Source organism: Sus scrofa, chromosome 4 (genome assembly GCF_000003025.6).
Source record: "Sus scrofa isolate TJ Tabasco breed Duroc chromosome 4, Sscrofa11.1, whole genome shotgun sequence".
NCBI classification, from domain to species: Eukaryota; Metazoa; Chordata; class Mammalia; order Artiodactyla; family Suidae; genus Sus; species Sus scrofa.
In genome coordinates, this window is record NC_010446.5 from 53,656,512 (window position 1) to 53,684,487 (window position 27,976).

The window sequence follows — 27,976 nt, forward strand, 5'->3', positions numbered from 1 at the left end:
AAAAGGAAGAGTTTGAATATGCTACGTTTCACACATGAGTTTCCCTATCATATTGAAATGGCAAGTCATGTGAAAATGGAATGTATTTAAAAGCAGGAAAAGTGAGGTGTGGAGAGCAAAACAACCATGCACTCTCTGGAGTACTTTCTTGTATATTCCAACACCTGAAACATGGTTCAGCCTCATAGTAGCTGAGGTGAATTGTGTTCCAAATGTTAAAATGATCTACAAAGTCATTTCAAGCTTGGTAAGAGAGTGCATTATTAATTTGTGATAAAGCACTAGCTTTAGGCAAGAAGACATAAAAATTAATCTTCATCCCATCCTTTAGGAAATTAGTAAAGGTAATTAAAATAAAATAATGAATGATAAAGTATTAACACCACATACACAAACACACAAAAACAGCACAAATAAATTCAGTAAAAATAGAATTGGCAAAAATACTCCTTGAAATTTCATGTTTCAAACAATAAAAGCACTCTTGTTAACCAAAGACTTGCATCAGCTCCCAACCCACAATCTTGAAAATGAGTGGAATCCCTAAAGAGTAAAAAAACAACTAGAGCAACTGATGTTATTTAAACTTTAATTAAAGTCTCAACCATTAAAACTATGAATCAAATTGTCTGTCCTAATCTTGGAGAAATAATGAAACTGAATCTCACTAGGATTCTGAGCTTCACAGCCAGGCTAATTGTAAGAAAAAGCATTCAAATAGGAAGTCTTCCCAAAGAAATTAGGATACCCATAAAATCAGAGGGAATGTGCATATTGGATCTATAGGATGATGAATGTTCTTTCCTAATTGCATAATTCTGTATTTTCTTTGGAAAGGGAAAATTAAATATTTAATAGCATTAAAATATATTAGCTTTATTAAATAAAATTTAATAACAAGAAACTATTCTCTGTGCTAATGCAAGGGGAGACTCTAAAAGGAAATGTATTTTTAAAATTTATCTCAATCCTCTTTTCTTTGCCCTACTTCAATTTAATGTTATTTCAAAAGACAACTACATTTCCTCCGTGTTTATCTTCCTAAAGTGTACTATCTATAACAATTTGAAGAAGAGGGTAATAATTAAGGTTTTGCTAAAAAGGAATTATTTTTCAAGGACAAAGCATGGGATAAAATATAATCTTAAGAAACTAAGGAATACTGAAAAGTAAACAATAATTAGTGGTTAGTGAATGTGAGCTACGTAAAAATATAGCCAAAGCTTATTGCTTCTTGTGCTTATATCTGCCTAAGTCATAGACCTCCCTGTATGACCTCCCATCTCATCCTCCAGTTTACTCATTTTGGATTTCACAACAATTTCCTTGTATGTTCATTCAAGTATGTATCATCACTGATCCTAAGTACATATTCATGCTGATGCTTCTATATTCAAATAGTTGTCTGCACTACAATTTGGATCCAAGACAATCTCTTCAATTCTTTTTTTTTTTTTTTTTGTCTTTTTGCTATTTCTTTGGGCCACTCCCGCGGCATATGGAGGTTCCCAGGCTAGGGGTCAAATTGCAGCTGTAGCCGCCAGCCTAGCCAGAGCCACAGCAACGCGGGATCCAAGCCGCGTCTGCAACCTACACCACAGCTCGGGGCAACGCCGGATCGTTAACCCACCAAGCAAGGGCAGGGACCGAACCCACAACCTCATGGTTCCTAGTCGGATTCGTTAACCACTGCGCCACGACGGGAACTCCTCTCTTCAATTCTTTGCATCTATCAGTTAAAAGAACATTCCACTAACCTGTCAAAAGTCTTTTGCTATATTTTGTTGCAGTTGCAGGCTTTTCTCTGTTAGCAAGACAAACTGTATTTCTAAAAGTATTAGGGTACTTTAGACTTTCAAAAATATTATCCATTACTCTAAATTAGTCTCCTTTTGTTTCTTAATCTCCTCCTCATTGTTATCCATGTCAGTTTCCTTAAATAACAAAAAGTAATATAATTTCTCACGTTTATTTCAAGTATCTTTTATCTTTAATATTTTACATTTTTATTTCTTAATTTAGCATGATTGCTATTGTATAAGCTAACCAATGTCAATCACGCTTTATGAGGAAATAGAATCTTTCTTTTATGTTTTTATTAGTTACTTTTAAATAATTCTCAGTTTAGAAAAAAATGTCCGTATTTTTTATAGTGCCGCATTATTAATGAGAACTTTGAAATCTTCAAAACTTATCTTTATCAGCCTAGTTAGTCGTCCATAGCTGTAATTGAATTTATTCTTATCTGTAGGATAACTGCCCCCCAAATTTGTGCATGAATATTAAATGGATAAAAATAGATAATAATTCTCTATAGAATAGACTCTCAAAAGGAAATGCAATTTTTAAAATTCATCTACTTTTGAAATTCTCTATAATATAGAATAGTAATAAAAATATTATACACTTGAATTATTTATACCCATCTGATGTCACATTTTCATTTGCAAAATTTTCTATGAGGAAATTTTGCAACACAAACAGAAAATAGTTGTGATCTACCTTTAAAAGCAAAATCTTCCCATAATTAAAATATAATACTATGTGAGAGAGGTGCTCATTAGTTAGTACAATGTACGTATTTAGCTTCTTTATATTGTTCAAGTCTCAGTTTGCTTCCATAGTTTCTCTATTATGAGAATAAAATGCATACAATCAGCCCTCATATCCACAGATTCCATATCCAAGATCTGTGGTAGATTCTGCAACCATGTTCAACCAACCACAGATCAAAAATATTCAAAAAAAATTTCAGAAACGTACAAAAAGAAATTCTTGAATTTGCTGCATTCCAGCAAACATTTCCATAGAATTCATATAATATTAGATATTATATTAGGTATTATAAAAAATCTAGAGACTATTCAAAGTATATTGGAGAATGTGCATGAGTTATATGCAAATACTCTGCCATTTTATAGAAGGGGCTTGAGAATCCTGTTTTTGATTTCTACAGGGTTCTGAAGCCAACCTTTCAAAATACCTAGGGATGACTGAAGTTAGTTTATTTACACAATTCTCTTTCATGCAACTTGTCATAGTAAACATCTTATTTTAAATTAGAGAATTAATAAAAAGCCTGATTTATAAAAGTTTTAAAGCCATCATATGTCTAATAGTTACATGCAAATGCAGAACATGTAAGATAATTTGGCCTAAATGCTGATGATTTGTTAATTCCTTGACATCTTATCCATCTCCTATAGTAAACAGATATTTCATAAATAACAACTGTTTTTCTCTAAATATGCCTCGTACATTTTATAAACAGTACAATATTCATCTTCTAGTTTTTGTTTACATTATTAATTTGCTTTGTTCCTACTTTATTCAAAGACAGTTCAAAGGTACATGTATACCTAGGAGATATTGCAGCTTCAGTTCCATGGTACCACATTAAAACAAATATTCTAATTTATTTAGTAATTCGCTTGAATTTTCTAGTTTTCCAGGGCATGTAAAAGTCATGCTGACACAATACTATAGTCTATTAAGTGTATGATAATAGCATTATGTCTAAAAATGTACATGCCTTAATTTAAAAAATACTTTATTGCTAAAAAATGCTAAGCATCACCTGTGACTTCAGTGAGTCATAATCTTTTTGCAACAGCAACATCAAATATCACTGATCACAGATCACCATAACAAATATAAAGGTAATGAAAACATTTGAAAACTTGTGAGAATTAAAAAATGTTACACAGAGACATGAAGCGAGCATTCGCTGTTTGAAAAATGACTCTGATAAACTTGCTTAATGCCACAAACATTTAATTCATAAAAATGGAGTATCTGTGGAGTGCAATAAATTGAATCACAATCAAGCAAGTTATGCTTGTAAATGTCAATGTAGTTCTGCTGAATTTTCCTGAAAAACAGCTTCCACTAACTCCAAGAAAAGTCTTCTGCAATGTTGGTAGAACATTTTCTATATTCATAAAATAAACTCTATTTTTAAATTTATTAAAACAAGTTAAACACTCCTTCTCTCATACTGTAAAGAAAGCATCTGCTCCTCTGGGTGAAGGCACAATTTCACGTCTCACCAGGATACTGTGCCAACTCATGCTGTCTTCTCTCAGTATTCATGGTATATTGGCTTCTACATATCTTTGAAGGTTTTGCATTTTGAAGATTTTCAGCATTATTGTAAAAGGAAAAATGAAATATGCAACACACCACCATTATGTTCTTGTTTATTGGAATGCTATGATATTTGTACCACTTCTATTTAGAGAGTGTCTACACTGTGTTATCCCATATTAGGGATGTTCTATTACATTTGGCAGATACTAACTTTAATGCTCACTACAGCCACCTCCTGAACAAGGTGATTAAGTCAGAGCTTCAAATTCAGTACAGGTAATTCGAATTGCTAAAAATGTCATTAACAGACTTTAATGTTAATATTTTTCCTTCCTTATAAGAGTATGAATTCCAAGGAAACAGATATTTTAATTATTTTAATTGAAATTTTTTCTTTTTAAATATCATCTAGTCAACATGAATTATTAAATATTTATTACAGTCTAAGTGCTGGTCTTGATGCTAGGACATACAATAATTAATGATTCAGAGTTATAGCCATTGTGCTATTCTTAATCTATAATAAAATATTTGTAATTTATTTTGGTAAGGGCTATAATATTCATAAAGATGCATGAAAACAGTGAAGAGAGTATATTTAACTCTCTTATTTGGTAAGACTTCAAAGAATAAGTGACATTTGAACTAGGTCAACAAATATAAGTACAATTCTGTCGTTTTAAGGAGTAATTTGGTCTGCAAGTCAAGTGTGATTAGAATATAATGTGAAAGTGGAATGTTAGGATAGTGGGATCAGACTATAATGGGTGTTATATAAATTAAAGTAGTTTTAGCTGCAAGAGATAATACTTGCTCTATTATCTCAGTAAATAAAATATCTTCAATAAGGTGCATAATGGTTGGCTTAGAGAGTGGCTCTTCTGTAAAATCAAGGACCCAAGATCTTGCCATCTGTTCACTATGCCATCTTGAGTGTGTTGATGCTGTGTCTGCTCATGGTTTTGACATGACTGCATCAGTTCCATGCACAAGATGCTTGAGTTGTGGTTATGAGTCACAAATTATGTGGGAATGGAAATATGGGCTTTCTCGTTCTGCATTCTTCCCTTTTTGTCAGAGTGCTACATTTTTCTGTGGTTAGGAAGATTGATTATTGAGATGAAATTTTTGTATTTCATTGTTTAATTTTTTCCTCACACAATATACAGTGTTCACTTTGTCTTTTTAAATTTCATCTAGTCAACATGGATTTATTAAATAAAATAAATCAGTCTTTTTTAAGATTTTTAGTCTTTTAAAAGATTTTTATGGATGTGCTATATAAATTTATGAAGATAAGCACCTTGAGCCTCCTATCTAAAAAAAAAAAATTATCATATATCTTCTCCTATCCAATAACTCAATGAAATAGCAAGTGTAAAATTTATGTATGAGGTAAATAATTTAAAAGTTAAATTAAAATAGATATGTAAGCTTGTACAACCACTATGGAGAACAGTATGGAGATACCTTAGATATCTATACGTAGAATTACCATATGACCCAGCGGTCCCACTCTTGGGCATCTATCCAGACAAAACTTTCCTTAAAAAAGACACAGGCACCCTCATGTTTGTTGCAGCTCTATTCACAATAGCCAAGACAGGGAAACAACCCAAATGTCCACTGACAGATGATTGGATTAGGAAGATGTGGTATATATACACAATGGAATACTACTCAGTCATAAAAAGAAATGACATAATGCCATTTGCAGCAACATGGATGGAACTAGAGACTCTCGTCCTGAGTGAAGTCATTCAGAAAGAGAAAGATAAATACCATATGATATCACTTATATCTGGAATGTAATATAAGACACAAATGAACCTTTTCACAAAAAAGAAAATCATGGACTTGGAGAATAGACTTGTGGTTGCCAAGGGGGAGGGAGGGGAGTGGGGTGGTTGGGGAGCTTGGGGTTAATAGATACAAACTATTGCCTTTGGAATGGATTAGCAATGAGAACCTGCTGTGTAGCCCTGGGAACTATGTCTAGTCACTTATGATGGAGTTTGACAGTGTGCAAAAATAGAATGTGTACCTATATGTGTAACTGGGTCACCATGCTGTACAGTAGAAAAAAAATGTATTGGGGAAATAACTATTTAAAAAAATGTATATGTAATAATTTGGTAAGATTAATTTTCTAATATCTTACAGTTTCTCAAGTGTTTAGAAGAATATGTCATCCAAAGAAGTTTGAGCAATAGTAATTCTGAGAAGGTGAAAGAAGAACATATTAAAATAGACTTCTCTGAGTTCCCGTCATGGCTCAGTTAATATAAACCTGAAAACCTGACTAGTATCTGTGAGGATGAAAGTTTGATCCCTGGCCTTGCTCAGTGGATTAAGGATCTGGCATTGCCCTGAGTTGTGGTGTAGGTCACAGATACAGCTCATATCTGGCATTGCTGGGGCTGTGGTATAGGCTAGCATCTACAGGTCTAATTCAACACCTAGGCTGGGAACCTCCATATGCTACAGGCATGGTCCTAAAAAGACAAAAGAACTACAATACAATACAATACAATACAATAAAACAAAAAAAAATAAAAAGATTTATTTTAAAAAGTGGACTGAGGAGTTCCCACTGTGGCACTGACTGCAGTGGCTTGGGTCTCTGAGGAGGACTTTGTTCAATACCCCACCTGATGCAGTGGGGTATGCAGTGGGGTTAAAGGGTCTGCCACTTCCAAAGCTATAGTGTAGGTATCAGCGGAAGCTCAGATTGCAGTTGCTGGCACAGACACTTCCATATGCCATGGGTGCAGCCGTATGAATTTATAAAAAAAAAAAAAAAAAAAAAAAAGTGGACTGTAAATTTACCTTAATCTCTCCAGAGTATCTTGTTCTTTTTTTCTTTTTTTTTTAGTGCTTATTTTTTCTTATTCTTTTGCTCTCTTCCTTTATGACTTTATGACTATATTTAATGTTATATGTGGATTCTTTTCTCTTTTTTGTTCATATGCCTCTTGTAAATTTTTATTTTGTTGTTACCATAAGGTTTATATATATCCATATATGTATATATGTGCGTCAATACATATATATAGTTGTATATGTGTGTGTAGATATATGTATGTTGTTGTGTGTGTGTGTCAAAGTTCGTGATTTCTTAAGTTTGAATGCCTTCTAACAATGATATATTTTTACTCTACTACCAGTTTTATGTCTGTAATATCATATTTTACATATTTTATGTTATATATGTTTTACTTATTGTATTTATGATTAATTTAGTACTTTTGTCTCGTAACCTTCCTATACTAGCTTTATAAATAGTTGATCCAATATTTTTATAGTATGTTTGTTTTTACCAGTGAGATTTTTCTTTCACAATTTACTTATTTCTTGTTGTGGCCTTTTATTTTTTGCTTAGAGATTTCCATTTAATAATTCTGCTATGACTGGTTTGGTGGCGATGAACTCTTGTAGCTTATATTTGTAAACCAATTTCTCTCAATTCTGAATGACAGCCTTGCTGGGTAGAATACACTTGATTGTAGAAAATTTATTTTCAGTACTTTAAAAATATTGTATTGAAGGATATTTGATTTACAATGTTTAGTTAGTTTCTGCTATAGCAATTCAATTACATATATATATTCATATTCTTTTCAATTATGGTTTTTCACAGTAGATTAAAGATAGTTCCCTATGTTACACAGTAAGGCCTTGGTGTTTATCCATTATCTATATAATACATTGCATCTGCTAATCCCAAACTTCAAATCCACTCCTTCCCTGCTGTGCCTCTCTTTTGGCAACAAAAAGCCTTTTCTCCATGTCTGTGAGTCTGTTTCTGTCTTATAGATAAGTTGAGTTGTGTCACACATTAGTTTTCACATGTAAGAGATATCATATATATCTGTCTCTTTCTGACTCACCTCACTTAGTATGATAATCTCAAATTAATCCATGTTGCTGCAAATGGCATTATTTCATTCTTTTTAATAGATGAATATTATTCCATTTTATATATATACTACATCTTCTTAACCCATACATCTATCAACGGACATTTGGTTGTTTCTGTCTCTTGGCTATTGTGAATAGTCCTTTCAGCACTTTGCATATATCATGTCACTCCATTTTGGACCGCAAAATTTTGCTGAAAAGTTAGCTGACAGACTCACGGGTGTTCCTTTATATGTAACAAGTTTTTTTTTTGTTTGTTTGTCTATTACTGTTTTTAATACTCTCACTTCATCTTTACTTTTTGACATTTTAAATATGATGTATCTTGGTTTAGACCTCTTTGGGTTCATCTTGTTTGGAACTCCATATGCTATTTAGATCTCGTAGTATGTTTTCTTTAGAAAACAGATATGGAAATTTTCAGCTATGTCTTCAAATATGTTATTTTCCTCTTCCTCTCTCTCTTCTCCTTCTAGGGCCACTATAATGATGCATGTTTTCCCAAAGTTCATTAAATGTCTATTTTCTTTAACTAATTATTTAGTTTTCTGTTCTGCCTGGGTGATTTAAACTCTTCTGTATCCCAGATCACTAATACATTCTTCTGAATCATCTAGTTTATTATTGATTCCTTGTAGTGTAATTTTCACTTCAGTTGCTGTATTCTTCAGCTTTTATTGATTCTTGTTGAAAATATCACATTGTTCATATTTTCCTGATTTTGGTGTTATTATAATAATTACATTGACATCTTTATTGGATAAATTTCTTATCACTGTATTGTTTATTTCTTTCTCTGAGATTGTTATTCCTTTATGTGGAACATATTTGTCTATGTCATTTTGCCTATTTATCTGTTTTATTTCTACGTATTAGGTAAGTCTGTGATATCTCTTAGTCTTCTTAGAAAAATATCTTTGTGTTTGAGACATCCTATGGGGCTTAGTAACACACTCCCCTTTGGCCACCCAACCTAGATTATCCATTGGTGTCTTTTATATAGGCTATGTGGGGGGCTAGTACTGGCATGTGGCTTACAATTGTAGGTACACAGTAGGCAAGACTACCCTTTGGCTTGGCTGGTTGGAAGACTCTGTTTCATGAGGTTGCTGTGGGTGTGCTGGTGGGTGAGGCAGAGACTTGGTATAGTTGACTGTAATGCCTGATGGAATATGAGTGCTACAAGTGCACTGGTGCATAGAGTAGAATCCCTGCACAGCTAGCTGTGCATCCTGGAAGCTCATGACCTCTGTGGTTCAATTAGTGAGTGGGGGCAAGAAACTAGCTCTAATAGCATAGATAAAGAATTCCAAATCAATGTTTCTCAGCCCTGGTAACAGAATGGTGGAACAAGATTCCCAAAATGGCTGCTGGAGAGTTTTCATCTGAGCAACAAGAGATGTTCTATCTGCCTCCTAACATTCTTGGCGGTCAGGTCATCAACTGGGTCTGACCTATGCAACTTTCAAGCTACTGTCTCTTTATTGGGACTCAGAGTGTGTGAGATCTGGTGAGCACCCTTTAAGGGTGGAGGTTCTCTTTTCAATAGCTCTGCCACGTTCTGAATATAAGCATATTTAGTTTTCCAAGCCTAATTGCCTGGGAACTCATCTTCCCAGTACAGGACCCAATGGATTATGGTGCCCAATGTGGAGTTTGGACTTTTTACTTTTCATAAAGGACCTCTATGGTCATGACACCCTCCCATTTTAGGGTTGCCAACCTAGGGGTGTGGGTTGTGACTAGACTGCATCTCCATCTCCCCTACCCATCTTGTTATCACTCCTTTATATTTTCAGTTGTAGAAAAAATTTTATGCTAGTCTTCATGTTGTTCTTATAGATAGATGCTCTAGAAATAGTTGTAATTCTGGTGTGTCCATAGAAGGAGGTGAGTTCAGGGGCTTCCTATTCCATCATCTTGATCCCACTCCCTAAAATCCAGACACCTCAAGCAAATTCTTAGGGCCACTGTTGGCAACATGGGTTTATGTCAGTCTATGTCAGTCTCATGACTGCTACTGATATGCGAAGCTGTATAACATTTTCAGGTTAAGAGTCAGTAGCCCAGTTGTTTGAGTAGTGCATTAGAAGAGGAAGAAAAATGGAATATACTAGAGATGATAATTAAAAGGTGGCTTTAAAGTGATATCATGAATAATCTTCAGTGCATGTTATAAGTTATATAATTTACTCAAGGGGGAAAAGAGAAATACAAATGTTTAGATACAGGGAAAGACATAGACAAATCTGTTACTATGAATCTAAGTTTTGTAAATGATATATATTTCAATACTATTGGTCTCTTCTTCCCTTGAAAGCCATAATTATTATTGTCTTTATGATTTATTTGATGTTTTTTGCCTTGACATCTTTCATTCTATTTTATATTTTACTGATATTAAAATAATTTATTATTCAAACAGTAATGCTTTTATGTAATAATTATCAAAATCAAATGTAAGTTTTTCAGAAATCATTTAAAGTTTCAATATATCTCCTTTTTTGCCCAACATAATGACTTCTTAAACCTGTGTTCAAATAAGTTTATTAATTTAGTTCAACTTGTTCGTGGAATTAATTTATTTGGAACACATATTTGTGCAAATATATTTTTGATGCTAATTTTAAGAATACAAATTTGTTTTAATGAACAAATGTTGACTGTCTTTTACAAAAAATATGAAAATATCTATGCATCAAACATATTTGTTTTATAAACTGAAATGCAGAATAAAAGTTGTAACACCACTTTCTTTCACCTTGCACATTTGCATTAATTCAGTGTATTTCTAATGGAAATCAATAGAAGCCACTTCGTATTTTGTATATACATAGCCCAATTGTGGCATGTTGTATAGTTTTCAGGACTGGATTTCTTAACCAGGAACAGATAGCATAGGGTCATCTTTACTTGCCTTTTTTTTTTCCACTTTAGTCATTGCTATGTGCACTTAAAATACCACAAATACATATCAAAAGATTGAAAAAGAAGACTCTATGACAGTATAAATAAAACAGAGAAGACATTTTATCAATACCCAGTGCCTGTTTGTGATTAAAAAAAAAAAAAAAACCTTAAGCAAATTTGAAACAGAAGAGAATTTCTTCACTTTGACAAGGAACATTTGTGTAAATACCTACATCTAATATCATGCTTAACCTCGTGGTAATAAGCTAGAAGCTTTTCTTTCTTTTTTTTTTTTTTTTTGCCTTTTGTCCTTCTAGGGCCACACCCATGGCATACGGAGGTTCCCGGGCCAGGGGTCTAAATGGAGCTGTTGCTGCTGGCCTGTGCCAGAGCCACAGCAATGCAGGATCCAAGCTGCATCTGTGACTTACACCACAGTTCACGGCAATGCCGGATCCTTAGTCCACTGAGCGAGGCCAGGAATGGAACCTGCTACCTCATGGTTCCTAGTCAGATTCATTTCTGCTGCACCACGAGGGGAACTCCAAGCTTTTCCCTAAAATGATACCAAGGCAGGGGCATTCCTTTTCACTGCTTCTATTCAACATTGCACTAGAAGTCCTCCGTAATGAAATCAGACAATAAAAGGAAAAAAAATATATATTGAGAAGGAAGATAAAAAAGTGTCTTCATTAACATATGACATCTGTTTAGAAAATAAAAACAAAAAAAAACCCCAAAAAATAAGTGGTCATAGCAAGTTTGGAAAATACATAAATTCAATTGCTTTCCTTTGTACCATCAAGTAGCAAGTGAAATTTGAAATCAAAAACTATAAATACATTAAACCAAAATATAGAGAATACTTATATATAAATCTAACAATTTATGTACAAGATCTACATGAAAAAAATTCCAAAACTCTGATGAAAGAAATCAAAGAATATTTAAACAAATGGGGGATGTTACACACTTGTGAAAAGGAAGAATCAATGTCTGTAAGATTTCATTTCTTTCCAAATTTACCCAGAGAGTCACCACAAGTTCATTCAAAGTCCCAACATTTTATTTTCTAGATTTTGAATATCTTTTTCTAAAGTTTATATTGAAAGGCAAAAACCCTGAAGAGCCAACACAATATTGAAACAGAACAAAGTCGAAGGATTATACCATCCTGCTTTAATACTGATCATAAAGGTACACAAATCAAGATGGGGTGGTATTGTCAAGCAAATAAATCAGTACAGTAAATCAGAGAGACCAAAAATAGATACACATAAATGCAGTCAACTGATCACTGGCAAAGCAGCAAAGTCAGTGTGATGGAGAATAAATGTCTTTTCAATAAATGATATTGGAACAAGTGAACATGTACATAAATGAATCATTGAAAGGAAATATTTCTGCCACAAATAACTGAAATGTATCATAGACCTAAATGCAAACTGCAAAACCATAACCTCTAGAAAATAATACAAATTAAAATCTAGGTAATCTTGCACGGGTTATAGCTATTTATTTTTTATTTTTTCACAACTATTACTATTTTATTTTAATTTTAGATTTTTATTTTTTCTAATATATTTGATGTACATTGTTCTGTCAATTTCTGCAGTATAGCAAAGTGACCCAGTCATATACATATATATATATATATATATATATATATACACACACACAAATACTCACACACATATAATTTTTCTCACATTATCTTCCATCATGCTCCATTACAAATGCCTAGATATATATATAGTTCCTTGTGCTATAGAGCAGGATCTCAGTGCTTATCCATTCCAAATGCAATAGTTTGCATCTATTAGCCCAAACCCCCATCCAACCCACCCCCTCCCCCTCCCCCTTGGGAACCACAAGTCTGTTCAAGTCCATGAGTTTGCTAATTTTCTATGGAAAATTTCACTTGTCCATGTATTAGATTCAAGATATGTGATATCATGTGTTATTTGTCTTTCTCTTTCTGACTTACTTCATTAGTATGAGAGTCTCTATTTCCATCCATGTTGCTGCAAATGGCATTTTTGTGTTCTTTTTTATGGCTGAGTAGCATTCCATAATCAATCTTAATCCATTCATTTGTCAATGGACATTTATGTTGTTTCCATCCTTGTGAACCTGGGATGAATACCACTTAGTTGTGGTATATGATCTTTTTTATATGATGTTGTATTTAGTTGGCTAAAATTTCGGTGAGAATTTTTTCCTCTATATTCATCAAAAATATTGGCCTATAATTTTCTTTTTTGGTAGTATCTTTGGTTTTGGTATTAGGATGATGGTGACTTCATAGAATGTCTTCGGGACTGTTACTTCTTCTTCAACCTTTTGGAAAAGTTTAAGAAGGATAGATACAATTCTTCCTTGTATGTTTGGTAGAATTTGCCTGTGAAGCCATCGGTCCTAGACTTTTGTTTGTAGGCATTGCTTTTATTACATATTCAATTTCATTTCTAGTGATCAGTCCGTTCAATTGATCTATTTCTTCTTAATTCAGTTTTTGTCAGCTGTTTATCTCTAGAAAATTGTCCATTTATTCTAGGTTGTCAAATTTGTTGGCATATAATTGTTCATAGTATTCTATTATTATTGTTGTTGTTGTTATTTTTGGATTTCTGCACTATCCATTGAGGTTTCTCTTTTGTCATTTCTTTTTTTTTTTTTATTTTTTATTTTCCCACTGTACAGAAAGGGGATCAAGTTATCCTTACATGTATACATTACAATTACATTTTTTTCCCCACCCTTTGTTCTGTTGCAACATGAGTATCTAGACAAAGTTCTCAATGCTATTCAGCAGGATCTCCTTGTAAATTTATTCTAAGTTTGTCTGATGAGCCCAAGCTCCTGATCCCTCCCACTCCCTCCCCCTCCCATCAGGCAGCCACAAGTCCTTTGTCATTTCTTATTTAGTTTATTGAGTTCTTTCTCTCCTCTTCTTGGTGAGTCTGGCCAGAGATTTGCCAATTTTGTTTATCCTTTCAAAGAACATTCTCTTGGTTTTATTGATTTTTTCTATTGTTTTGTTAATCTCTATTTTATTGACTTTCTCTCTGATCTTTATGATTTCCTTCCTTCTGCTCTCTTTAGGTTTTGTTCTTTTTCTAATTTTTTTAGGTGATAGCTGTCAATTTGAGATTTTCCTTCTTTTATGAGGAGGGCTTGTATAGCTATGAACTTCCTTCTAAGCACTGCTTTTGTGGCATCCCATAGATTTTAATTCATTGTGTTGTCATTATCATTTGTCTCAAGGCACTTTTTTTTTTTTTTTTTTTTGTCTTTTTGCTATTTCTTGGGCCACTCCCGCGGCATGTGGAGGTTCCCAGGCTAGGGGTCCAATCGGAGCTGCAGCCACCGGCCTATGCCAGAGCCACAGCAACGCAGGATCCGAGCTGCGTCTGCAACCTACACCACAGCTCACGGAAATGCCGGATCGTTAACCCACTGAGCAAGGGCAGGGACCGAACCTGCAACCTCATGGTTCCTAGTCGGATTTGTTAACCCCTGCGGCATGACGGGAACTCCTCAAGGCACTTTTTAATTTGCCTTTTAATTTCCTCATTGACCCATTGGTTTTTTTGTAGCATGTCATCTACTCTCCATGTAGTCAGTTTTTTTTTCATTTCTTTTCCTGTGGTTGATTTCTAGTTTCATGCCATTGTGGTCAGAGAAGATACTTGAAATGATTTCTATACTCTTAAATTTAGTTTTGTGCCCCAGTATGTGATCAATCCTTGAGAATGTTCCATGTGCACTTGTAAAGAATGTATAGTCTGATTATTTTAAATGTAATGTTCTGATAATGTCAATTAAGTCTATTGTGTCCTTTAGGATCTCTGTTGCTGTATTGATTTTCTGTCTAGAAGATCTGTCCATTGATGTGAGTGGGGAGTTAAAGTCTCCTACAGTTATTGTATTCCCATCAATTTCTCCTTTTATGTCTGTTAGTATTTGTTGTAAGTATCTGGGTGCTTCTATATTGGGGCATGTATATTGACAATTTTAATATCCTCTTCTTGAATGGATCCTCTTACCATTAAATAGTGTCCTGCTTTGTCTTTCTTATGCTTCGTCTTTCTTCATTTTAAAGTCTACTTTATCTGATATGAGTATTGCAACTCCTTTTATCCTGTCTTGTCCATTGGCATGAAATATCTTTTCCCATAGCCTCACTTTCAATCCTTTGTGCTGTGAGGTAAGTCTCTTGTAGATAGCATATTGTAGTCTTGTGCTTTTTTATCCAATCTGCCACTATGTGTCTTTTGATTGGAGCATTCGGTCCATTGACAGATAAGGTAATTATTGATAAGTATGTACTTATTGACATTTTAAACTTTGTTTTCCAGTTGATTCTGTTTCGCCTTTGTTCTTTTTTTGTTGTTGTTGTTCGATGATTTCCTTTTATTTTATTCTTGTGTTCTTTTCTTTTTAGTTTTTGTGAATGTAATGTTTTGTTTTGATTTGTGGTTTCCCTGTTTATCAAGTGTGTTAACCCCTTCCTATATCTGCTCGTTTTCCCCGATAGTCATATAGTCTCCAACACATTCGAAAAGTAAAGAAAAGAAAAGAAAAAGAAAAAAAGACTCTAAATTTTCTTAGTTTCCTTCCCCACATTTTTTTACTTTGAAGTCCATTTTTAACATCTTCATGTCTGTGCTTTTTCTATTCCTTGTGTATATCGTCACTCTTATAATAGTTTTTTTTTCTTTTATACACTGGCTTATTTAAGTGATTTCTGTCCAGTTGAGATTTGCTCCATCGTATTTCTTCTACCTTCTTTTTATTTAGATGAGCAATTTCAGTATTTCTTTTAGAATGGGTTTAGTATTGCTATGCTCTTTCAGTTTGTTTTTTGGAGAAATTCTTTATTTCTCCTTCTATTTTAAATGATACTCTTGCTAGTTACAGTATTCTAAGCTGCACATTCTTTTCCCTTTTAGAACTTTTAATATATCTCACCAGGCTATTCTGGCCTGTATTTTTTCTGTAAAGAAATAAGCTGATGGACTTATGGGTTTCCCTTATAATTAGTATTTTGTTTTTCTTTTGTTGCCTTGAAAATCCTCTTTATCTTTAACTTTTGCCATTTTTTAATAATATGTCTTGGTGTGGGCCTGTTTGGAGTCAACTTATTTGGGGCAGTCTCTGTCTCCTGTATCCCAATACCTGTTTCCATTAGATTTAGAAAGTTTTCAGCCATAATTTCTTCAAATATATTTTCAATCAACTTTTTCTTCTTCTGGAATTCCTATTATGCATGGATTGGCCCACTTTATCTTATCCCATACATCTCTTATATTGCTTTCATGATTTTTCATTTGGTTTTCTGTCTGCTGACCTGATTGTGTGATTTCTATTATTCTATCTTCCAAGTCACTAATTAATTCCTCTGCATCATTTATTCTGCTCTTCAGTGCCTCTAACTCAGTGTGCATTTCTGCAATGAATTTTATACTTTTTCTTGGTTCCTCCTTATCTTTTCTAGTTTCTTTCTAAAGTAATCCACATTGCTGTTCATATCTGCTTAATTCCTTCATATTTGCTCTTAATTTCTTCAGTATTTTAACTATCACCTTTTTGAACTTGATGTCTGTTAGACTGCAGAGGTCTGTTTCATTATTTGCTGTTTCAGGTGAATTTTCCTGTTCTTTTAACTGGCTGTGGTTCCTGAGCCTCATTCTTTTGCTTATATTTTTCTTGTTCTGTGCATTTATGGAAACCAACTACTGTAGTCTTGGAGGACTATTTATATGTGCTAGTGCCCCTAGGTGTTTTGTGAGGGATTACCTTTTTATTTTTCATACTATTATTTTTTTTGCCAAGGAAAATATTTTATTTGTGTGTAGTTCTTATAATATAAATGAGACCAGCTTTTTTATGAGAAAGAATACTAAGAAGAAATGAAGGCAAATCAGTCAAAAACACTTCAGACTTTAGAAAATTAAATCAAATAAGGTGGATTATTAAACTTTATGCAAAACTATAAAAACAAATATTTAATAGCAGAGTTTCAATTGTTTGAATATAACCCAGGTTTTTTTTTTTTGCTTTTTGTTTTTTGTTTTTTTTCCTTTTCTGGGTCCTTCTCTTTATTTTATTTTTGTTACTTTTTTAAAAAAAATTAGTCAATGAATTTTATATTTTATTATGTTTGTTACATTGTATGGTGATGATCATCACAACCCAGTTTTATAGCATTTCCATCCCAAACCCTCAGTGCATCTCCCCACCCCCAAACTGTCTCATTTGGAAACCATGAATTTTTCAAAGTGTGAGTCAGTATCTGTTCTGCAAAGAAGTTCATTGTGTCATTTTATTATACTCCAAATGTAAGTGATAGCATATGAACTTGGTGTCTCACTGTCTGACTAACTTCACCTAGCATAATTTTTATGTTCATCCATGTTGCTGCAAATGCCATTATTTCTTTCCTTTTAATGGGTAAGTAATATTCGATTGTGTATATGTACCACATCTTCTTTATCCACTCCTCTGTCAATGGATATTTAGGTTTTTTCCATGTCTCGGCCATTGCATATAGTGCTGCAAAGAATACTGGAATACATGTATCTTTTTGATTCATGGTTTTCTCTGGATAAATGCCCAGGGGTGAGATTGCTGGATAAAATGGTAATTCTATTTTTAGTTTTCTGAGGAATCTCCATACTGTTTTCCACAGTGGTTGCACCTATTTACATTCAAACCAACAGTAAAATAGGGTTCCCTTTGCGCCATACCCTCTCTAGAATTTATTGTTTTATAGACTTTTTGATGATGGGCACTCTGGTTGGTGTAAGGTGGTACCACATACAACCCCATCAAAAAGTGGTCATAAGGCCTAAACAGATAATTCTCAAAGATGGCATACAGATGGCCAAAAAGCAGGTGAAAAAATGTTCAGCATCACTAATTATTAGAGAAATGCAAATAAAAACCGAACCTTACTTTTTTTTTTCTTATGTGTTTGTGGTAGAAGGTGAGCATCACATCTTATTCCTCTACCATCTCAATCCTTCCCTGGGCTATAACTTTTTAGATACAACAGCAAAAGAACCATTTATGAAAGAAAATTGACACGTTGAACACCACTAACATTATGAACTTCTGCTCTGAAAAAACACTATTACAGAAAAGACAAACCAAAAATGAGGAAAAAATACTTGCAAATAATATTTCAGGTAGAGGATGTATATCCAAATATACAAATGATTCTAAAACCTCAACAATAAGAAAACAGACAAACAAAAAATCAATTTAAAAAATGGGCAGGACCAAGTTCAAATTGAGAATCTTATTTGTTTTATTTATTTATTTATTTATTATTTATTCATTTATTTTTTAGGGCTTTCCTTGCATCATATGGAAGTTTCTTGGCTAGGTGTTGAATTGGAGATGCAGCAGCTGGCCTATGCCACAGCCAGGTCAACACTGGATCTGAGCCGTATCTGTGACCTATGCAACAGCTTGTGGCAATGACAGATCCTTAATCCACTAAGGTGAAGTCAGGGATTAAGCCCACATCCTAATGGACACTATATGTGTTCCTAAGCCACTAAGCCACAATGGTAACTCCAAAAATTGGCAAAAAATTTAAAGAGGCACCTCACTATGGTATGTGTGTGTATGTATGTGTATGTATATATATATATATATATATATATATATATATATGTATATAGTGAATAAACATATGAAAAATACTCAACATTTTATGCCACTAAGAAATTGCAAATAAAACAATGAGATACAACTACACACCTATTTGCATGGCTAAACTCCAGAACACTGATAATACAAAGTGCTGGTGGGGATGTGGAGCAACAGTACTTATTGTTCACTGTTAAAAGGAATTCAAAATGGTACAGTCACTTTGGAAAGCAGTTTGGTAGGTTCCTACAAAACCAGCTATAGTCTTGTCATATAATCCAGCAATTAAGTTTCTAGGTGTTTACCTAAATTAGTTGAAAATATATGTCCATAGAAAAACCTGCAAAAGAATGTTTATAGCAACTATTCATTACTAATGACTTGGAAGCAACCAAGATGTCTTTCAATAGATGAAAGGATAAATGAATTATGATACATCCACACACTGGAACATTATTCAGTACTAAAAAAGTAATGAACTAGGGAGTTCCCATTGTGGCACAGTGGAAATGAATCTAACTAGGAACCATGAGGTTGTGGGTTCAATCCCTGGCCTTTCTCAGTGGGTTAAGAATCTGGCGTTGCTGTGGCTGTGGTGTAGACCAGCAGGTGTAGCTCCGATTAGACCCCTAGCCTGGGAACCTCCATATGCTATGTGTGCAGCCCTAAAAAAAAGACAAAAGACAAAAAAAAAAAAAAGAAAGAAACCGCCTACAAAAAGATATGGAGGAAACTTATATGCATATTGCTAAATGAAAGAGCATTTCTAATGTGGCTGCATATTATATAATTCCAATTACATGGCATTCTGTAAAAGGTAAAACTACAGAGACAGTAAAAATATTAGAGTTTCCAGAGGGTTAGGGGGAGCACAGGAGATCTTATGGCAGTGAATTTATTCTATTTTGTAAGGTTTTGTAAGGGTGAATACATGATATTTTTCATGTGTTAAATTCACATAGTGAACCTTAATATGAACTCCAAACATTAGTTACAACAAATATGTAAATATTGACTCATCAGTTGTAACTAATGTACCACATAAATGCAAAATTTTAATCATAGGGAAACTGGGTGGGTCAATTGTTGGTGGTTGGGGGAGATAAATAGTATATGGGAGCCCTCTGTACTTTCTTTTCTGTTTTTCTGTAAACCTAAAAGTACTCTTAAAAAAATAATGTCTGTTACTTAAAAAAAAAAAATCCCTAATGTTACTAGCAACAATGTTATTGTTATAGGTACTAATACGAATTGATTAATGTGAAATAGTTCACATTTCACTTTAGATTACTGGTACAAACATGTGCTTAAGTATGTTTTGGCATCAGGTATTCAGTTCATGCATTTTATTTATTACATTGGAGATTTTCTGTTTATGATATTTTCAACTATTTTTTTTTTTATGACCACAGCCACCATCATATGGAAATTCCAGTCCAGGGATCAATTTCAAGCTGGAAATGTGACCTATGCCAGAGCCGTGACAACACAGAGTCCTTTTAACCTACTGTGCTGGTTGGAGGATTGAACCCATGCTGCCCCAGAGACAACACTAGATCCTTAACCCCCTGCTCCACAGCAGGAACTCTATCACCTTCTATTTTTTAATGGTAATTATTTTCTAAGGGAAGTATCTAATAATAAATAAATAATTAACAGTAGCTACATTATATTTTAGTTTCAGATGCTTGAATACCTATTCTTTTCACATTTATTAAACTTTACATTCAAAATCTTAACACAAGCTTTGAAATGTACTACTAGAGTGGATATTTGCTCTCTTTATCCCTGTTTATATCCCTCTTCTTTTTATGTATTTATGCATAGTTTGTTCCTTCAAAATAATTTAATGTCATCAGTTCAGTCACACATTTAATAATGATTTGCTCAATGGCATTATGTTTAATCATTTCTAGGACGGATTTTTGTCAACAATTCAAAAGAAAATTTATAGATCAAATCTCTTGACATTTTAAAATTTTAATGCAATTTTATGGCATTTTCCCAGGTGAATTTAAATGGTGTTTTATCAAACTTTAAAGGGAAATATAAAAATTTGTAACAACATGTATTTGAAAAGGGTGAAAGTTTTCTATTACAAATACTCAGTATAACCTTGTTGAAGAATGAAATACCAGGTATTATGAGCTCTTGCATTTTGGGGTCAGACACATTGTTTTATGTCTAGGTGAAGTCGTTTACATTCTTATTTGCTGTTCCCAAACAATACAGGAAGTAATATTTGCTCCAAAAAAAATTATCCTAAACTTCTGTTATTTTTGTCTTTTTTTTTTTAGGGCCCCACCCATGGCATATGGAGGCTCCCAGGCTAGAGTTTGAGTCAGAGCTGTAGCTGCTGTCCTACACCACAGACGGCAATGTGGGATCCAAGCCACATCTGTGACATATGTCACAGCTTCTGGCCACGTCAGCTCCTTAACCCTGAGCAAGTCCAGGGATCAAACCTTCATTCTCATGGATACTAGTCAAATTTGTTTCTGCTGAGCCAAAATGGGAACTCCTTAAATACTTAAAGTTGATCCATGCTTGACTCTTAAGGAAAAAAAGAAAAAAAAAAACTCTTCAGCAAAAGTATCTTCCTAAACTAAATAAATGAAAATATCTTTTCATTAAATTTTGAACTTATATATCTAGTAATTATTTTATCTTTATTTTGGAATTTTTAAAGGGGGGGGAGACCTATTTGCTGTTTGTTTCTCAACACTAAGTACTGAATTGGAAATAATTTAAATAAGTTATAAGCATACTTAATGAAAAATGCACCTAATTAACACAAAAACCCAGCTCACAATAAGCCAAGCCTTTCAAGGATGATTCTCTGCAGTAGAAATAGGATGTTTTCCATCACTTTTATTAATGTCTTATTATTATTTTTTTTAATCTGGCTTTATTTCTCCTTCTGTGACCATGGTTAATATTAGTGTTTTAAATTTTGTCTCGTGAGAAAGTAAACAGAGATGGAATCTATTGAAATTTACATATCCTTAAAATCCCTGTGTCATTTTTACAGATAATACAAAGTAGACCAAAATAGAGGGGTTTTTTTCTCATATAATACTTTATTTCATACAATGTTAAGTGTGTATTTCTCTCTTACAGTCCAAATTTCACATTGTACATTGAATATGAATAAAAAAAGGCCATGTAGGTACAGTGTTTAAGATTACCACAGAAATGCATTCATTAATTCAAAGTGCTAGAATTTCAATTTAGTATCAGCGTTTATATTTTCAAATAACATGGGAAAATACATAAATATTAAAATAGGTAAAATACTGTTGAAATGAAAAGTTATAATATTCATTTAATGAAAAATGTAAACATTGCCTTTATGCTTTTTTTCACACCTTCAAGTCTTGATGGAATAGAAGACTTAAGCTCCTTTACTGGGCTGCTACTTGCCTACTTAAGAAATCAGAAAAATATATTAAATCATAAATAAAAGATCACAAGCTCATTTACTTTCATAGTGATGACTTCAACTTTGATATAATTTTGAAAAATAGGAGTTCCCGTCGTGGCGCAGTGGTTAACGAATCCGACTAGGAACCATGAGGTTGCGGGTTCGGTCCCTGCCCTTGCTCAGTGGGTTAACGATCCGGCGTTGCCGTGAGCTGTGGTGTAGGTTGCAGACACGGCTTGGATCCCGCGTTGCTGTGGCTCTGGCGTAGGCCGGTGGCTACAGCTCCGATTCAACCCCTAGCCTGGGAACCTCCACATGCCGCGGGAGCGGCCCAAGAAATAGCAACAACAACAACAACAAAGCAACAACAAAAAAGACAAAAGACAAAAAAAAAAAAAAAAAAAAAGATCTGCATTTTTAAAAGTCATTTTAAGACTCAAACAAAATAGTTCAATTTTTAAAATAGGTGCATAATAATATTATGAAATATAACAATTTTGAAAAATACTATATGAATGAAAAAGAAATGTAATACATCAAAAAATTTTAAACTTACAAATTGAGGTCTTGAAATTTTTAAAAATTAACTGAATATTACATTGAGAGTTTGAGTGTAATGATGGAAATAAATAGTAGTTTAATTAGTTTTTAAGTACTAATACACCATATTTTATTTAATCAGTAATGCTGCTACTAATTTAAATTTTTGTTTCATTAATATTGCTCTTTTCTCATTACATCTTAGATGATGTTTTATCATCAATAATAAAAGCTTGGAAGTGGAAATGAACATGAATCTGTTAGTCAGTGCTTCCAGAAAACTGTCCTATTCATAAGAGTTTAGGTTTATAATAATGGAGATTACAGGGACTAGGCATTCTGCAGGGATCAATATTCAGTCATCACTCTGTGAATTGTAAACATGCTAAAAGTGTCTGCTATGACAGAGATATATCACATACTTCTATTCTCAGAGTAGTAGATCAAGATGAAGAACTAATTAATTATTTCTTGGAAAGATACTCAAAAAATACACACACACATATGCACAATACATATATGCATATATATATATATAATTACAGTCCATTTTTATATTTTCTTATTAGTATTTTTAAACAAAATATGGGTTTAGGATGGTTTAGGGCAGACATTAAAGGAAGAGAATGAGAACTGCTGATTCCTATCTGACGAATCACTTCTCTTCATCATGGAATTTCAAATGTTGTGTAAGTTAGGGCTATGAAAGTAGCAATCTGGTTAGAAGTGGATGAATAAAGTACTTGCCTCAAAGCTGTAAAAAAAGAAAAGAAAAGAAAAGAAAAGAAAAGAAAAGAAAAGAAAAGAAAAGAAAAGAAAAGAAAAGAAAATGAGAAGTCCAAGTACTCCTTTTTTATTCAAAAGCTAGCTCCTGGACCATAGTCAGAACCTTCTGAAAATGGTGTGGCTTTTATATTTTATGAGCAATGTGTAAACACTCTTTTTTAATCTAAATAATAGCAAGAACCAGTCTCACTACGAATATGGTCAGCATCTTAAAGGATTCAGCTTTCTCTCTTGCTCACCCTCGATCTCTCTCAACCTCCCCATTTTTGTAATAAAAATGTTTAAAAATTATTTTTTAATGTTGGTCACATTCATAGCAATAAAGCTGAAGTTCTGATGTCTCAACCAACTTGTTCATAACATACTGTCTCTGTATAACATTTTCTGAATTAGTGTATATTTCTTCCTTATTTTTTAATCCTGGTTCCTTATTTCCACTGAAAAATTAAAAAGAGATACTGAGCACATAAAAAGCATATGTTTACTGTAAATAGTTAGACTGAAGCCAAAATAGGGAAATTTTGAAAAGGGGTGGAGTGAAAACAAGGTACATTGGAGAAAATTTTGTTAACAACTAAAGTATAATACACATAAAACAAGATTTTGACAATTTTGTTCTTTTTCTTCAGTTCTCACGAATGTTTTCTATTTAATTCATTTGTGCCCTCCCAACCAAATGAATCTGCCTTAACATACTATAGACCTCAAAGAATCCTCATTTATTCAAAATACCTATATTTGCTACAATTAAATTTTCTGACAGTTTCCTATAAACTTATTCCCTTGTCATTATGCAATAAGTGACACAAACTAGAGTGTTATTATTTAAAATCTCTCAACACTCCAATAAAAAGTAAGTGACATAAATAGGACTCAAAGTTTCTAATACTGAATTTAGAAACCTTCCAACTAATTCCTACTGCTACACATATTTCATTTGCAAGATATTAAAGTATGAGTGATTTTTAAAAACTGTCAGTGATTTCTACAAAACAATTTAATGTATTATTACACTTTTTAAGATAATTCTTCTTGTCTATTTCTTTAATTATATAGTGTTTTTACTCTATAATATGTATATATGCTTTCTTTTTCTATTGGCCAGAGTTCTATTTTAACAACATAGTTTTGTTTTGTTTTGTTTTTTCTGCTATAAGAAAGAAATGTGTGTCTGCTCTTCCAGTCAGTGTAGTCAACAAGATGTTCTGTAAATATCCAGTCTTTAAAACTGTTTAAAAATGTTGGATAGGAGTTCCCACCATGGCTTAGTGGTTAAGGAACCAGACTAGGATCCATGAGGACGTGGGTTCGATCTCCAGCTTCACTAAGTGGGTTAAGAATCTTGCATTGCTATGACCTGTGGTGTAGGCCACAGACACAGCTCAGATCCTGCATTGCTGTAGCTGTGGTGTAGGCAGGCAGCTACAGCTCCAATTAGACCCCTAGCTTGGGAACCTCCATATGCCATGGGTACAACCCTAAAAAGACCAAAAAAAAAAAAAAAAAAAAAGAAAAAAAGTTGGACAAATATAAAAATTAAAATGTTTAAAATATGTATCTAGGTTTATAGGTGGATAAAAATAATATATAGGAGCTAGAATTAAAGATAGAGATGAAAAATCTTATTTTTAAGCTGAACCTGTTACAAATTATGGTGCGAAGGAACTTGGAACAATTTTGGAACACACAGACATATCTTTTAGTTCCATATTGGAAGCAATGAGAAACAAAACTTGACCTCACACAGGATAGACATTTGAAAATAGATAGACACTTTTAAAAATCTAGGCTCAAGGAGTTCCCATTGTGGCTCAGCGTGTTACAAACTTTAATAGTTTCCATGAAGATGAGGGTTCGAACCCTGGCCTTGATTAGTGGGTTAAGCATCTGGTGTTGACATCAGGTGTGGTGCAGGTGGTAAATGCTGTTTGTATCCCATGTTGCTGTGACTGTAGTGTAAGCCAGCAACCGTAGCTCCAATTCAACCCTAGGCTGTGAATTTCTATTTGCCACAGGTGCCACCATAAAAAATTAAAAAATAAAAATCTAGGCTCATTAAGGCATTCTACCCTGAAAAAAAGGGATAGATTAAAAAGTACTCTTTAAAAATTCACAATTAGAGACCTGGTCTTACTTAAGTCTGAGATGAAAAATGACTAACAACATAATCTAAGAGCCCTCAGAATAAGTTAAAAAATAATATGGTCCCTTCATCTTTTGTAAAGTACTTAGCATTTAATATACACACTTAAATTTGTGGGAAAAAAATAGCTTTTTGTTTGGTTTTCCAGTGTGTGAATATTTTATTCTAAATAAAACAAAACAAAGATGCATCGTTTGAAACTATTTTCTCCCCTTCTGTAAGTTGTCTTTTTGGTTTTTTTATGGTTTACTTTGCTGTGCAAAAGCTGCTTGCCAGTTTGATTATTTCCCATTGGTTTATTTTTGCTTTTATTTCTGATGTTTTGGGAGACTGATTTGAGAAAAAATTTGTAAGGTTGATACCAGAAAATGTTTTGCCTGTGTTCTCTTCTAGGAGTTTAATGGTACCTTGTCTTAGGTTTAAGTCTTTAAACCATTTTGGTTTATTTTTATGCATGGTATGAAGGTGTGTTCCAGTTTCATTGATGTGCATGTGGCTGTCCAGGTTTCCCAGCAATACTTGCTGAAAAGACTGGCTTTTTTTGCATTTTATATTCCTGCCTCCTTTGTCAAAGATTAATTGACCATAGGTGTCTGGGTTTATTTCTGGGTTCTCTATTCTGTTCCATTGTTCCGTATGTCTGTTTTGGTACCAGTACCACACTGTCTTGATTACTGTGGCTCTGTAATATTGCCTGAAGTTCTATGGCCAACAAGCATATGAAAAAAAAATATTCAACATCACTGATTATTAGAGAAATGAAAATCAAAAATACTAGGAGGTACCACCTCACTCCAGTCAGAATGGCCATCATGAATAAGTCCACAAATAACAAATGCTGGAGAGGGTGTGGAGAAAAGGGAACTCTCCTGCACTGTTGGTGGGAATGTAAATTGATACAACCAGGATGGAAAACATTATGGAGGTACTTTAGAAAACTAAATATAGAACTATCATATGATATAGCAATCCCACTCTTGAGCACATATCAGGACAAAACTTTCCTTGAAAAAGACATGCACCCACATGTTCATTGCAGCACTATTCACAATAGCAAAGATATGGAAACAACCCAAATGTCCATCAACAGATGATTAGATTAAGAAGATGTGGTATATATACACAATGGAGTACTACTCAGCAATAAAAAAGAACAAAATGCCATTTGCAGAAACATGGATGGAACTAGAGACTCATACTAAATGAAGTAAGTGAGAAAGAGAAAGACAAATACCATATGATTTCACTTATATCTGATATCTGTAATAGGGCACAAATGAACACTTCCACAGAAAAGAAAATCATGGGCATGGCAAATAGACTTGTGGTTGCCAAGAGGGAGGGGGAAGGAGTAGAAGGGACTGAGAATTTAGGTTAATAGGTGCAAACTGTTGCCTTTGGAATGGATAAGCAATGGGATCCTGCCATATAACACTGGGAAATATGTCTGGTCACTTGTGATGGAACATGATAATGTGAGAAAAAAAGAATATATGCATGTATGCGTGTGACTGGGGCACCTTTCTGTGCAGCAAAATATTGACAGAACACTGTAAAATACCTATAATAGAAAAAAATCATTATTGAAAAAAACAAACTAGAACAACAGCTAGGTGAATGGTATGATTATCTACTTGAAATTGATAAAGAAGAGTCATCACTATTTGTAAATATAATTGGTTATATGTCTGGAATAAGAAGCCTATTTTATTAAAACACAGCAAAATAACTTAGACTCTCTTTCCCCAATTTTCACTGAGAGAAAACAAAGGAAGAAGGAAGTGATTAGATCATTTTATTCTTAGCCTCTTTGGTGTGAAGATGCAAATCTAATTCTTGAATAGTATCTTAAGAAAAATTTACTGAAAAAAGTTACTTCAAACAATTTTTTATACTTGGCCTGTAATATTCAATTAAGAATATACTCAAAATCAGGTTGTCTCTTACATTTTGAGGACTTGAGCAAACTACAAATGGAGACTCAATCTACATATAAGTAGCTTAAAATTTAAGTTAAGCCACCAAACTTTTAAATAAAATGATGTTCTTTTCTTTTTAGGGCCGTATCTTTGGCATATGGAGGTTCCCAGGCTAGGGGTTGAATCGGAGCTACGGATGCTAGCCTATGCCACAGCCACAGCAACAACAGGATCTGAACTGCGTCAGTGACTTATACCATCACCATAGCTCATGACAACACCGGATCCTTAACCCACTGAGCAAGGCCAGGGATTGAACCTGTGTCCTCATGATGCTAGTCAGATTTCTTTTTTTTTTTAATAGTTATTTCCCCAATACAATTTTTTTTCTACTGTACAGCATGGTGACCCAGTTACACATACATGTACACATTCTATTTTCACACCCTAGTCAGATTTCTTAGCTGCTGAGCCATGACAGGAACTCCCAAAATAGATGTTATTTTTATACCTTGATAAATATTCTTCTTCATGACCTGGAATACCAGGTTCAAGTTGAAAATTCTTTTTTTTCTTTTTATG